General features: G+C 38.7%; 1 non-coding gene across 1 annotated transcript; it reads right to left on the bottom strand.

Moving 5' to 3' along the window:
- Positions 1-11789: 11789 nt before the first annotated feature.
- Positions 11790-11893, bottom strand: LOC147498280 (small nucleolar RNA R71). The gene has a single exon (XR_015197234.1). It is a non-coding gene; the product is annotated as a small nucleolar RNA R71 (small nucleolar RNA).
- Between the last annotated feature and the right edge of the window lie 903 nt (positions 11894-12796).

The raw sequence follows: 12796 nt of genomic DNA, 5'->3' as shown, positions 1-12796 counted from the left end.
AACAACTTAACCGTCTCGACCAATGCTAGAGCAGTTAAGTAACCGACTTACAAAATGAGATCACTTCAACATTGAGACTTAGTACGCCAAAGTACTTGAATGTCTCGACTAATGCCAAATCATCCACGCACCTCATACAAACTCATTATCGAAAACACAAGTTAAATACATACATCCAAGTCCCATAACTATCAAAAAGTTTACGCCCTTAACAATAAGTACTTACTATAAAACCCTAAAAGAGATACAAAAGAGAAAGATACTAAAGCGTCTTGACAAGTGCCAGATCACTTGAGTACCAAACTAATATCGACTAAACAAACTAAACAAGTAAATATATCTCTAATATGGCAACCGGGTAGACACAAACACAATTACAAATAATGACATTCATAGCAATAAATATTTAAGTTATAGTAAAACTTACTCTCAGTGTCATTCCCTCATCTGTCTATTTATAACCAAATGACATACGTAAAACATTAAACTTGAATAACTTAATTTCAGTTCTTCTAAGCAAAAATATGTAAGGATCCAATATTAAACATATCACGTACACTAAGCATGCTCTAACATATATAGTTACGAAATAAAACAACGATCAAACGTCAGAAACAAAGAACTTTACAGGGTGGGTAGATGAAACGGCTGTGCCGGGTGGCTGCCTATGTACCCTTTCAGGGATCAAGCCATACGTAGTTCTTCCAAAAATTTTATATAACACGTATACCTATATAGCTCGCACCAAACCCTAAAACTTATTTGGTAATGATAGAAACAACTTGCTAATCTTAGAAATTTACACATTAATACAAATCACGTCATGAACGTTAATAAAATAACAACACTTCAACTTAACTCAACTTAGGTAATACACAATTGATCAAAATAGCAATAACATAAATCATCTCTCACTACTGACATATATCGAGATCTAACTCCCTCGTATCCTAAAACTTACATAGATGAATAGGATCACAAAAATGATTTCAAACCCATCAAGACACACCATACTAGATAACTAGGCTTAAATCAAGCCTTGGACATATCCTTTAAAATTAGTTCTACATATTACATGCGCCCATATCAAAAAATGAAATAACAAAGGTTAAATACTTAACCTGCGACGAATAATAGGTCATATATACATATCTATATTCCTATCCTTAGAAATTTCAAATTCTACTTAAACTGAAGAGGATTTATGGTAGAGATTACTTAGCTTAACTCCTGTGGTGCTTAATTACTCCAATTTCATGAAATTCCTTACAATTCGCTTCCAATTCAACACCCCACTAACCCATCAAGACACACCATACTAGATAACTAGGCTTAAATCAAGCCTTGGACATATCCTTTAAAATTAGTTCTACAGATTACATGCACCCATATCAAAAAATGAAATAACAAAGGTTAAATACTTAACCTGCGATGAATAATAGGCCATATATACATATTTATATTCCTACCCTTAGAAATTTTGAATTCTAATTAAACTTAAGAGGATTTATGGTAGAGATTACTTAGCTTAGCTCCTGTGGTACTTAATTACTCCAATTTCATGAAATTCCTTACAATTCGCTTCCAATTCAACACCCCACTAACCCATCAAGACACACCATACTAGATAACTAGGCTTAAATCAAGCCTTGGACATATTCTTTAAAATTAGTTCTACAGATTACATGCACCCATATCAAAAAATGAAATAACAAAGGTTAAATACTTAACCTGCGATGAATAATAGGCCATATATACATATCTATATTCCTACCCTTAGAAATTTTGAATTCTAATTAAACTTAAGATGATTTATGGTAGAGATTACTTAGCTTAGCTCCTGTGGTACTTAATTACTCCAATTTCATGAAATTCCTTACAATTCACTTCCAATTCAACACCCTACTAAAAACCCTAGCTTGCATTGTACGAGGTGGATGAGTGTAACCTCAAAATTTGAAAGGGAGACCAAGGAAGAGACCCCCAAATTTCCAGAGAGAGAGATCAAGACCCTCCCAATTTCCATTGAGTGACCGAGAGCGAGAGAGAGAGATGGTCGAACTTGACCTCTAAGAGAGTCAGTGAGAGAGAGAAGACTTTCCCCTTCCTTTCTATTTTTCAGCCCACAAAATAAAGCACTGAAGTCTAAAGCCCAAAGCCCAAAATTTGGGGTTTTACAAAAATCGACCTTTTTTTTTAGTTGGTAAGTTAGATATACTTAGCTCACTAAGTATATCTACAGTTATCCATAAGTATTATTTCAATTTTGCAATAAACTATAGGTTGTTGCCCAAGATGGAAGACATCGAGCTGAACAAGAACCACTAGCTCCAATCATTAATCCGTCTAACTCTCAATTACCTTCTAGACGCCAATTGGGACAATATGCAAGAAGACAACAAGAGAATATACAACGCACTGCAACGTCCATCAACTCTGTACCTTACTTCTCGACGCTCATTGGCACAAAGTGCACAAGAGAGAGAGAGAGAGAGAGAGAGAGAGAGAGAGAGAGAGCAACAAATACAACAAGTTATGCCAATAGGCCCATAGGCAATAATTGCACCAAATTTTACAAGACATTTTGAGGTGAGAAATCCCCCAATTACATCAAATGTTGGTTTTAGATAAAGTGGGAAGAACAAAGCGAGTGATGCGGTCTTGCTCACTCCACCCAAGCCAACTAAAGGTGCATGTTTTGTTGGGTCACCATCGACAGGTAATCATGACCTTGGAAATGATTCTTCTAGCCTTCTAGCCAAAATATGCTTCTTGACCATTTGTAAGCTTTTTCTTTATCGTACGTACTCTTATATAGTATCTTCTCATTTTGTTATCCTTAACATATCAGTTATGTTCATTTTTTTTTCTTTAAGGAATGCTCAAACACACATAAATCCAAAATGTGTTGTGGGTACTAACATGGATGTGTTCGTTAATGATGGTGAACAGCCTTCTATGGAAATTGATGATGTTGTACAATCTTCTATTGATGTGCATATTGATGGTTGTCATTATCTTGGCAAAATAGATGTGGAGTGTCCTTATTGTGGAGCTTTTCACTAGATAGATGAGAGGCTGGCAAGGTCATCACTCAAATGTCGTCCTCTTTTTGGAACATGTTGTAAGCAAGGAAAAATAAGTCTCCCTTTGCTCAGTCCACTGCCTTCCGCCATTCAAAATTTATACGTTGGAAACAATGCGAAGGCCAGATCATTTAGAGAACATAGTCGGGATATAATTTGGCTAATGCGTTCACCACTCTCGGATCCAAAGCAAATGATTGATTTTTCAGTGTGAGGGGTCCTATCCCATTCATTGTACATGGTGAGTTGTGCCATCAAATTAGATCCTTAGTTCCATAACCGGGAAAGGAACCTACGTATGCTCAGCTTTATATTTATGACCCATCATCAACACTCGATGTTCGTCACCGCAGAAATCCTAATTTGAGGTGTGACGTTCTAGGCATTATCCAGACCATGTTACTAGAGTGTAACATATTTATGGATACCCTCCGTCAAGCCTATGATATATTGAGTGCAAATGAGGTTGGGGATGATAATGTCACAATGTATTTGCACTACAATTCGTCAACTGACCAGAGACCATCCAACCTTCCATCAGCAAATGAAATTGCAGTTGTTTTACCTGGGGATGGAACCGAAGTAAGTAGTACAAGAGATATTATATACTACATTATAAAGCTGGCAATGCATTGGACAACATAGATGAATGTGATCCTGCTTATCTTCCGCTACACTATCCTCTATTCTTCCCTCATGGGGAATTGGGTTGGTCATGTGAAATGAAAATATATGATGTTGGAAACGATTACTCAAAGTACTGACTCAGATGGTATTTTATGTGTATCGTTTGTTCCAGTGCCACAATGAGTTCCAAACAATACTCCATGGTGGAAAGCTATTTCAAGAATTTATGTGTGATGCTTGGGCTTCAACTGAGCAAAATTGCTAGAATTACTACAAAATAAATTAGGATAAATTTCATGTGGAAGTGTGCATGGGATTAACAGATGTACAGGATGGTGTGGTTTTGAATGAGAAAGATTTATTTTGCCTTCATCGTTTACCAGAAGTCCAAGTCCAAGACACATTGAGAATTTTCAAGATTTAATGACCATAACTGACCTTGCCTCTTTTTTGTGTATGTAGATGGTGTATAGTCATTGAACAAAATAGAAGCGTATCAAAACCTAATTATCCCTCAATAAGTAAAGGATGAGTAGGGTATCGTTCCACTTTTAAGTCTATGTTATGTGAAGGACAGGACTGGAAAGGGGGTTTAAGGGATTAAAAACTATGATTGTAGAGATTTTAGATTCTAATGCTAAACTAAACTAAAGTAACTAAACTATTGAGAATTTATAAGAAAGGGAAGTCAAGAGATTAGAATCCACCAATACTTTTAATCTATAACCTTCTGCTTCATGGTTGTTCTTATAAGTAGACTACAATTAGGCAATCGAGCGAGTGCCGATGCCCTTTTGGATGAAACATCGTTAACAATTAACTCTACTTAAGGTTGTTCCTATGTTTATGCTATTAATATCTTCTTTCCTTTTATGTAAGCTCGGGCAGGCATTCAATGTATTACCAAGAGCAACATCAAGGAGTACTTCCTAATAGGGCGGCCATTCAATGAATCACCACTTAAGGCAAACACAAAGAATACTTCCCCTAGGCAGCCACTCCCTGAGCTACCCCTTCTAAGGCAACACAAAGAATACTTCCCTAACTCTAAAGAATTATACTACTAGAAGAAAAGTAAAGAACACTAGCATGATATTAATATTGCAAAATATAAACCCTATTCTATACTTCCATCCCCTGGTGTAGGCAATGGAACTAATAACTAAAAACATAAAGAACTAACCTGATTGAAGAACACCATGAACCAGAAGAATCATTAAACCTTAAGCACTGGCTTCATCTCCTCCCTTGAAGGAGAAGATTAGCCTTCCATAGAGTAGGAAGAACAAGAAGAAGAAGAGTCGAAGAATATAAGACTAGAAAGACTAATTTATTAAGACTCAGCTAGTTAAAACCGATCTTTTATTATTAATCTCTCTCTGCCTTAAGTTCTGGAGACAAGAATATAAGTGAATTGGCAATTTACATGAGGCACTTAGGTCCTCTATTTATAGAGGTTACAATGAGCTCTAGAAGCATTCCAAACCGTCATTTGTTTCTGTTTTAGCAAGATTTGCCAAAACACACCAGTTGAGGGTTGGAAGTAATGTTTTTTGGAGATGGTGATTGGGGAAAGATAAAACTGGACTTTGGTTTTGAAGTTGCCTACGTACCCAAAGATATTGCTTGGGATTAAGTCTCGATTGCGTAGTTCTGGAAAAATGACGAAGGTTGGATTTTATAGGTAGGATTGGTGATAGTTACTTCCTCGTTCTCCAATATTCCAATCATGGGATGAAGTTGGAGAACTGGCGGGAGAACTGTCCAATCATGGGATGAAGTTGGAGAGCTGGCGGGACAACTGTCAGCTCGTGGGATGAAGTTGGAGAACTGGCGGGACAACTGTCAGCTAGTGGGGTGAAGTTGGAGAACTGGCGGGACAACTGTCAGATCGTGGGATGAAGTTGGAGAACTGGCGGCGTTGGATGAAGTTGGAGAACTAGCGGGAGAGCTGTCAACTCGTGGGATGAAGTTGGAGAACTGGCGAGACAATTGTCAGCTTGTAGGATGAAGTTGGAGAACTGGCGGGACAACTGTCAGATCGTGGGATGAAGTTGGAGAACTGGCGGGACAACTGTCAGATCGTGGGATGAAGTTGGAGAACTGGCGGGAGAGCTGTCAGCTCATGGGATGAAGTTGGAGAACTGGCGGGACAACTGTCAGCTCGTGGGATGAAGTTGGAGAATTGGCGGGACAGCTATCAGCTCGTGGGATAAAGTTGGAGAACTGGCGGGACAGCTGTCAGCTCGTGGGATGGAGTAGGCTTTGAGCGTGGGCTTTTTTATAGATGTGATCTGAGAATGGGCTTGTATTGAATTAGGCTTTTATTGGGCCACGTTTGTGGGGGCCGAAACATCGCCCTCTCTTTGTTACATGGGCAAAGCCTGTGTGGCAAAGAAGTTGTTGTTGTTTTTTTTTTTTTTTTTGAGAGAAAGTTGAGCATGGCACAATTATGCGTGCAAAATGAGTTTTGGTAAGCTAGCTAACATCATGATCAATGGGGTTGAAGGGCCTAATGCACCGGGAGGACCCAAATGATTTTGCTGCAGACCAGTTGCCATCCCTCAAAAGAATCTCTTACAGTACGTTGACAAGGGCCATAGCTTAGCAGTTCTTTACAGTCTCTCTTACTTAGACGACTTGCTCGTGCTACAAGCAAGAAAGCAAATTCATATACGATTCGATAACTGTAGATAAAAGGCAGCACCCAATACTGTACATGCTCAAGGCATCATTGCTGAACACTAAACAAACCGTTACCATAAATAACTAAACACCCATAAAATATCTAGTTCCAGCCTCTACGGTCGATTCCATTTGTTCTTGCTTCTAAGAACCTATCCATTCAAATCATGAGGCCGATCACAATAATATGGTGATGGTTTCTGGAGTAACACTCGCATACCATACAACTTTTTTGAAGACCTGATAAACCCGACTCCAAGAGATTTTTGTGAATAGGGATGTTCACACTCTATGTTTAACAAATGCCGTTCCATTACAAAATTAATTTGACTCCCAAGTTTTAAACTAGTCTTCTGTCCCAGCGGCAATTTTAAAAAATAGAATGTTATGAAACCAGAGGCAATTCGAGTTTACTATAGCCAGCGGCAAAATCCTATCAACTTGATCGGCACTTCTTCCAGCGGCAATAAAATAGTATAGATAGCAATCAAAAATCTGAATATAAAATCCCACCCATACACAGATAATGTTCCATCTCAAAATGTGTTGCCAATCACAACCCATCCCAGCGTATTTTCTACCTGAGTAGCACCTTTGCCGCCCCATACAAAAAAGTTTTTCGATTGCTATACCATGAAGGCGCCAGAAGCAAACTGCCATTCATATCTACACCAGTTCAAAGTGCAATCCAATCAAGGTAGAGGGTCTGGACAAAAGTGGTTTCCCAATTCCGTTAGAATTAGGAATGCACATTATCGGTATCTTTGATCGGCAAACAAGGTGGCAACTTGAACTGGTTGGTCAAGTTTTGAATAAAGTTTTTCAAAGTTTAACAATACTAATCCGATGTGGAGAAGGATTTTAATATAGAAGCGGCTCAAACTCTCAAAGTGTTATATATATAGAGGTGGGTAACAGGGGTATTGTGCGCGGCATTTTGAAAGATAGGTTGATCTATTAGAAACAGTTGGGGATTTTTTTCGATATTTGTTAATTGGATCGGGAAATAGAGGTAGAAGAAATCAGTAAACTTGTGGGAGTACTGAACTAAGTAATATTTTGATTCAATGAGATTGGTTCAGTTTGAAGAAAACAAACTCATCGGTTATAGATTGTTCAGTTATGATTGCTGATCGGCAATTGGAAAGCGGAGATTTTGGAGATTTGTTGTGAAAGGATATATATCTGGTGATAGATTTTTGGAGAGTTGTTGCAAAAGGATATATATCTAGAAACGTAGTGAAGTGGGAGAGTGGAATAACCGTTTGAGACTCTAGTTTGCGGGTTGGGATTATTTTATAAAAGGGGAGACGAAAGGTATTGTGTGTTGGAGTAGAGATAAAAGGAGAACTTGCTGAGTTAGAGTTACAGACTATTAGACCGAAGAGAAACTTGAGAGAGCTAAAAGGTTTGATCTTATTTTCTTATTCTAGCGTCAGTTAAGTGTTCGAGACTTCTTTGTTTATAGTTAGTCTATTCTTTGCTTGGATCTCTCTTTTAATCAAAGCCTGATATTTTTTGCTTAATGGCAAGAGTTTATAATTTGAAGAGGAGATGGGGTGATAAAGGGGATTTTAATATGAATAGGGTGGCGAAGGGTGATAAGCACCCAAAACTGTAATATTAAACCCCGAGAGACATATCATTTTGGTCGATTATGTGTTTAATAATCATGTAATAATTATATTTTTGTGCTTTTGCAGGTTTCAGCAATTAAAATAAATATAGGGATAAAACATGCATCGAAGTACGGGAATACGGGAATATTTGAAGTTTCCCACTCAACCCCCATGAAGCCCAACAAAGCCTGACTAGAGCCGAAGTTTCCAAAAGAACAAAACCAGTGCAGAACGGGTCCACATATAAAGAAGCAGCAAACTTCCGAAGCTTAAATCGGAGTAATCTAGATGCCGACGTTGGATAGTGAAGCTGCCATAGCGACCTGGGCGACGAACTCCGCGCAAGGACAGAAAGTCGTAAAAATGCCAAAATCGGCGCCGCCACTAGACACACTAAGTGGACCCACTCTGCGGGTCCAGAAGGCATGACGAGTCAGCATAGGCAGGTGGCAAAGGATGGTTTCAATTTGGTACCACCTGGCAAGAGAGAAGACACGTACCAATTCAAACCAGGTGGTTTGAATTGAAATGAGCTACAAGACGAAACTTTAATACGGAAAAGGACAAAACAAATGGGTAAAAAACAAAACTTTGATTCTCAAAGTTTTGAACAACTCAATTAGCAAACAAACAACATCAAATTAAACCGTCTTCAGTCTCCAGCCTATATATATGAGGGGGTCGCCTTCATTATTACCCCTTCAGCATTTTAATGCTTTAGCTTCCGCCTAGTTAGTTTATTTCTTCAGTACTTACATTCTGTCATTTCCATTCCAACAGCTTAAATACTGTAAGTTATTTTACCCTTAATAACAGTCATTTCTTTTCTAGTTTAATTCCTGTCCTGCATTTATTTACTTAATGTATACAGCAAGTTTTATTATTCCTTCTATGACCATGAGCTAATCCCCCCCGGGGAGGGTTATGCTGCTCGTGTAAAAATCCGGATTGACTCTTTAATATTCTAGAGTCACTACTTAGGAATTAGGCTTAGATTTGACATCCGGTCCCAAAATGATCGAGACGTACAAAGTTAGGCTAGCGATGCTCGAATCGATGCGGCGTCGCGACCCAAAATGTCTCGCGTCGACTCTGCAGTGTCGATGACTCTCCAATTTGTCCGGTGATGTGAAATCGAGCGAGTGAAATAATATACCAGAGATGAGATATTATTGAAACTCGTTATGCTAGTGAAATGCGACCTAGATATGTGGGCATGCACTAGGGATCAATACTCGACGTCTGATAAGAGCCCAAAACTGTAGTTTTAACCCTGTAACAGACATACTTTTAGACCAATTATGTGAGTAATAATTAAGAGTTAACACTGATTACGTGTTTTTATGCATTCCAGGCTTCAAAGTCCATTATGTGCAGATATGTGCCACTTTAGCGAGATAAAGAAGCAAAGGTCGGTTGCTAAGGAGTTCTATGATTAAAGGCCAAGATTCAAGAAGATAAAGCCTTTCTAAAGCCCGGTCAAAAGCTGAAAAGTTAACGCGGGCAGAAACATCACACAAGTCAGTAGAACTTCCGAAGGCCATATCTTTGGACTCAGACCTCGGAATGGGGCCTACCTTATGTCAAAACGACCGGCTCGGAAAGAGCTTTCCAATGGTCTAAGCCTTGACCCAATCAGAGGAGCAAAAGTGGACAAAAAGTCTGTTGAAGCTAACTGCAGCTGAAGAGGCCTTTTTGGACTGAAAGAATTGGGTTTTGGGCCTGATTCTCTGGCCCAAAACATGGCTCCAAGCCCATGCCCGATTTTGGATATGAAAGTATAAAAACCAAAGCTTAGCTCTTTGTTAATGGTAGATAAGGGTAGAGAAGAGGTTAGAAAATAAAAGTAGCTTATAATAGAAAGTAGCCATTAGAATAGCTTCTAGATCTAGATTTAATTCTTTATGTTAAGTTTAGTTTCAAATCCAATTCTTGTTTTAGATTAAACTCTAGAATCATTATTCTTAATTAGATTGATTAATAAAATAGCTAGTTTGTTAATTTCGATTCTTGTCATTTACATTTGTGTTAGATCTGATTTCATTTATTACTTGTTATTCAATTCTTAGTTATTAATTAGATTTTAATTATTATTTAATTTAGATTAGTAAATTTCAATTCTTTATATTATGTTTAGTTTTAATTTAATCGGAAATGATTGCGTAATGATTCTCGGCTAAACCTCCATTAGAGGGGGTTGAGAAGCCTTGATGAAAGCTTGATTCCGATTATCTAAGAGTCGTCGCAATTTCCTTTCCACTCTAGAAGCGATTAGTTCACCATGAGAATGGGTTTAATCGTTCACATGCTAGTTATGAATTGGTAGGAATGCCATGTGTAATTAGGGTTTAGGAATAACCATGTTGTTCTGCGAAGCAGTTCAATTCGGATTACGATGATTCGTCGTTAGTTGGATTAAGTCGAGTTAAGGTGGAATCAATCCCCCTCTAACTCCTTATCATAGAATCAACGTAGCATTCCCATAGTTGTTCTAATAGTCGACTAGTTGCATCTTGTGGGTAGTTGCATCGTAGTCTAGTTGCTACTTCGTAAATCTCTCATTAGACTTTAGAGTTAAGAGTACTTATACATAGAGAACATTAACATGCGGAAGGACTAGGAGTGGAACGAACTTCCTAGTCCACTATATCTCATAGGATTGAGAGTAGAATCTTTGATAAACATATAGGCTCATAAGATAGTTTTAGTTTACTTACGTTTTGAGTTCATCGTTCATTTCGTAGGTAAACTATTCAATTTTATAATTTATCAAATGGCGCCGCTGCCATCTTAGTTTCACATTCGCATTGTTTTCATAGTGTAAGTACTTTTCTTAAAGTCCCATTTCACCCACCCACCCTTGTTTGATTCATACTGTGGTTTTCCGTTTCATCGTTGAAAAAGTCCGCGACAAAATTACACTGAGCGCGATCGCGCCTATAAGGAGCGCACCTGCGCCCTATAGCCTGGAACACGAGAGCGACCCGCCCTAAGTTCTTTGGAACACGGCGTGACCAGCCTATGAGAGATGACCCAGCGCCTTTGCTAATTTTTTCGGAATTCTACAGTTTTGACTCGAACTTTGTTTTTCAAGTTTTTCAGTGTTCTAACTTGTTATATACGAACACGCGTAAACAAGGCGCTATTCATAAGCGAAGCAAGGGCCAATCAGGTATTCCTTTCTTCCACACCTCGCATCTCTGTTAGAGGTTTTACTAGTATATCGAAGAATTGTTTGGAGTGTTGGCGTCTTTAGCTAAGTTTGGTTTTAGCCTTGTATGAGATTAAGGTGCGGCGAACAAAAACACCGAGCGTAATTACCCAACAACGCGTCAACAAACAAGTCTATCTACTATACCACCCACTACACCTCTAGCTACTATTTCACACATATCACCGACATAATGCCCGGCGAAGAAGAGACTCCTCTCTCGACTTCTACAAAGCCTTGGCGATAGCCCCAAATCTTGCATCGTTCTAGTAGACCGATTGGGGATTTCGAATCCCCAAATATTTTAATTTGTTACCCGCTTTTTTCATGGATTAGACCATGAAAAACCTTATCGGCTACATCGTAGGATTGAATAAGTCGTAACAACATTCCACCATCCTACGGTTGGTGCGGAACAAATTAAACTCAGGGTATTCCCTTTCACCTTAGCCCGATAAAGGCGTCTTGGTTAACGCCCAAACGCCTAATTACGTGGACTCGTGGGCTAAACTTGTTAAGCTGTTTATGGAACATTTTTACCCACCCCTAAAGACGGATGAGATGCTTTCCAAGATTCATTTTTTTCGACAAAATCCTCATGAATCATTTTCAGAGGCTTGGAATCGTTTCACCGATCTCCTTATAGAGTGTCCACATCATAACTTAGCGAAAGACATGTTAGTTCGTGCCTTTTTCAAAGGACTTCTACACCACCATAAAGAAGTCCTAGACATAATGAATGGGGGTAGTTTCTTAAGTAAAGGAGCCTCGGAGGCTTATAAATTTTTAGAGGATCAAACTAAAGTTTAAATAACAACTGGGGGTAGTGATGATATCCCGCTCCGCTAGTTCTTCTAATACAGATTAAGGCCGCCGGTATGTTTGAAATAAAAACACGATCCCGAGCTTAAAACTCTAATCGAATCACTCACTAAAAGGTAGAGGCCATTTTGGTTCAACAAAAGCCTATCCCGTCATGAATGTAAATTCAAATCCATGTAGTTTTGTTGGAGCCACGAGCATCGACTCCCACTATCCTATAGCCTATGAAGAGGCTTGTTCCATTAATAGTGAACCTAACGCCCTTGGAGACAAAATCCCAACCGGTTGGAGAAATAACCAACACGCCACACCTCTAGGGTACAATAATCAATATGTTAGGCCAACACAAAGTTTTAACCAAGCTCCACCACGACAACTGTGGTCGGGGTAATTTTAATAATTATAACAACCAAGTGCAACCTCGACAAGGTCAAGCACAAGGTCAAGGTAGTTATAATAATTATAATGCTAATAGAGGTATCGTTCCGGTAAATAATAACTATCAAAATCCACCCATAAATAATTCACGTGAAATAGTTCCAGTCACACCACCCGTGACTACTACACCCACACAACCGGATCGTCTTGACACCTTCATACAAGTAAGCCAAAAACTTTTCCAAACCATGGCTCAATCTAACCAACAACTTCTACAATCCGTTAATAATTTAACCCAACAGTTGGCTCAAGATAAAGCCCAACCCAAAGGTATGTTTCCAGGTCACGAAATACCTAATCCTAAAATA

The sequence above is a fragment of the Coptis chinensis genome, chromosome 5 (genome assembly GCF_015680905.1).
Source record: "Coptis chinensis isolate HL-2020 chromosome 5, ASM1568090v1, whole genome shotgun sequence".
NCBI classification, from domain to species: domain Eukaryota; kingdom Viridiplantae; phylum Streptophyta; class Magnoliopsida; order Ranunculales; family Ranunculaceae; genus Coptis; species Coptis chinensis.
This window is presented reverse-complemented; position numbering and strand designations above follow the sequence as displayed.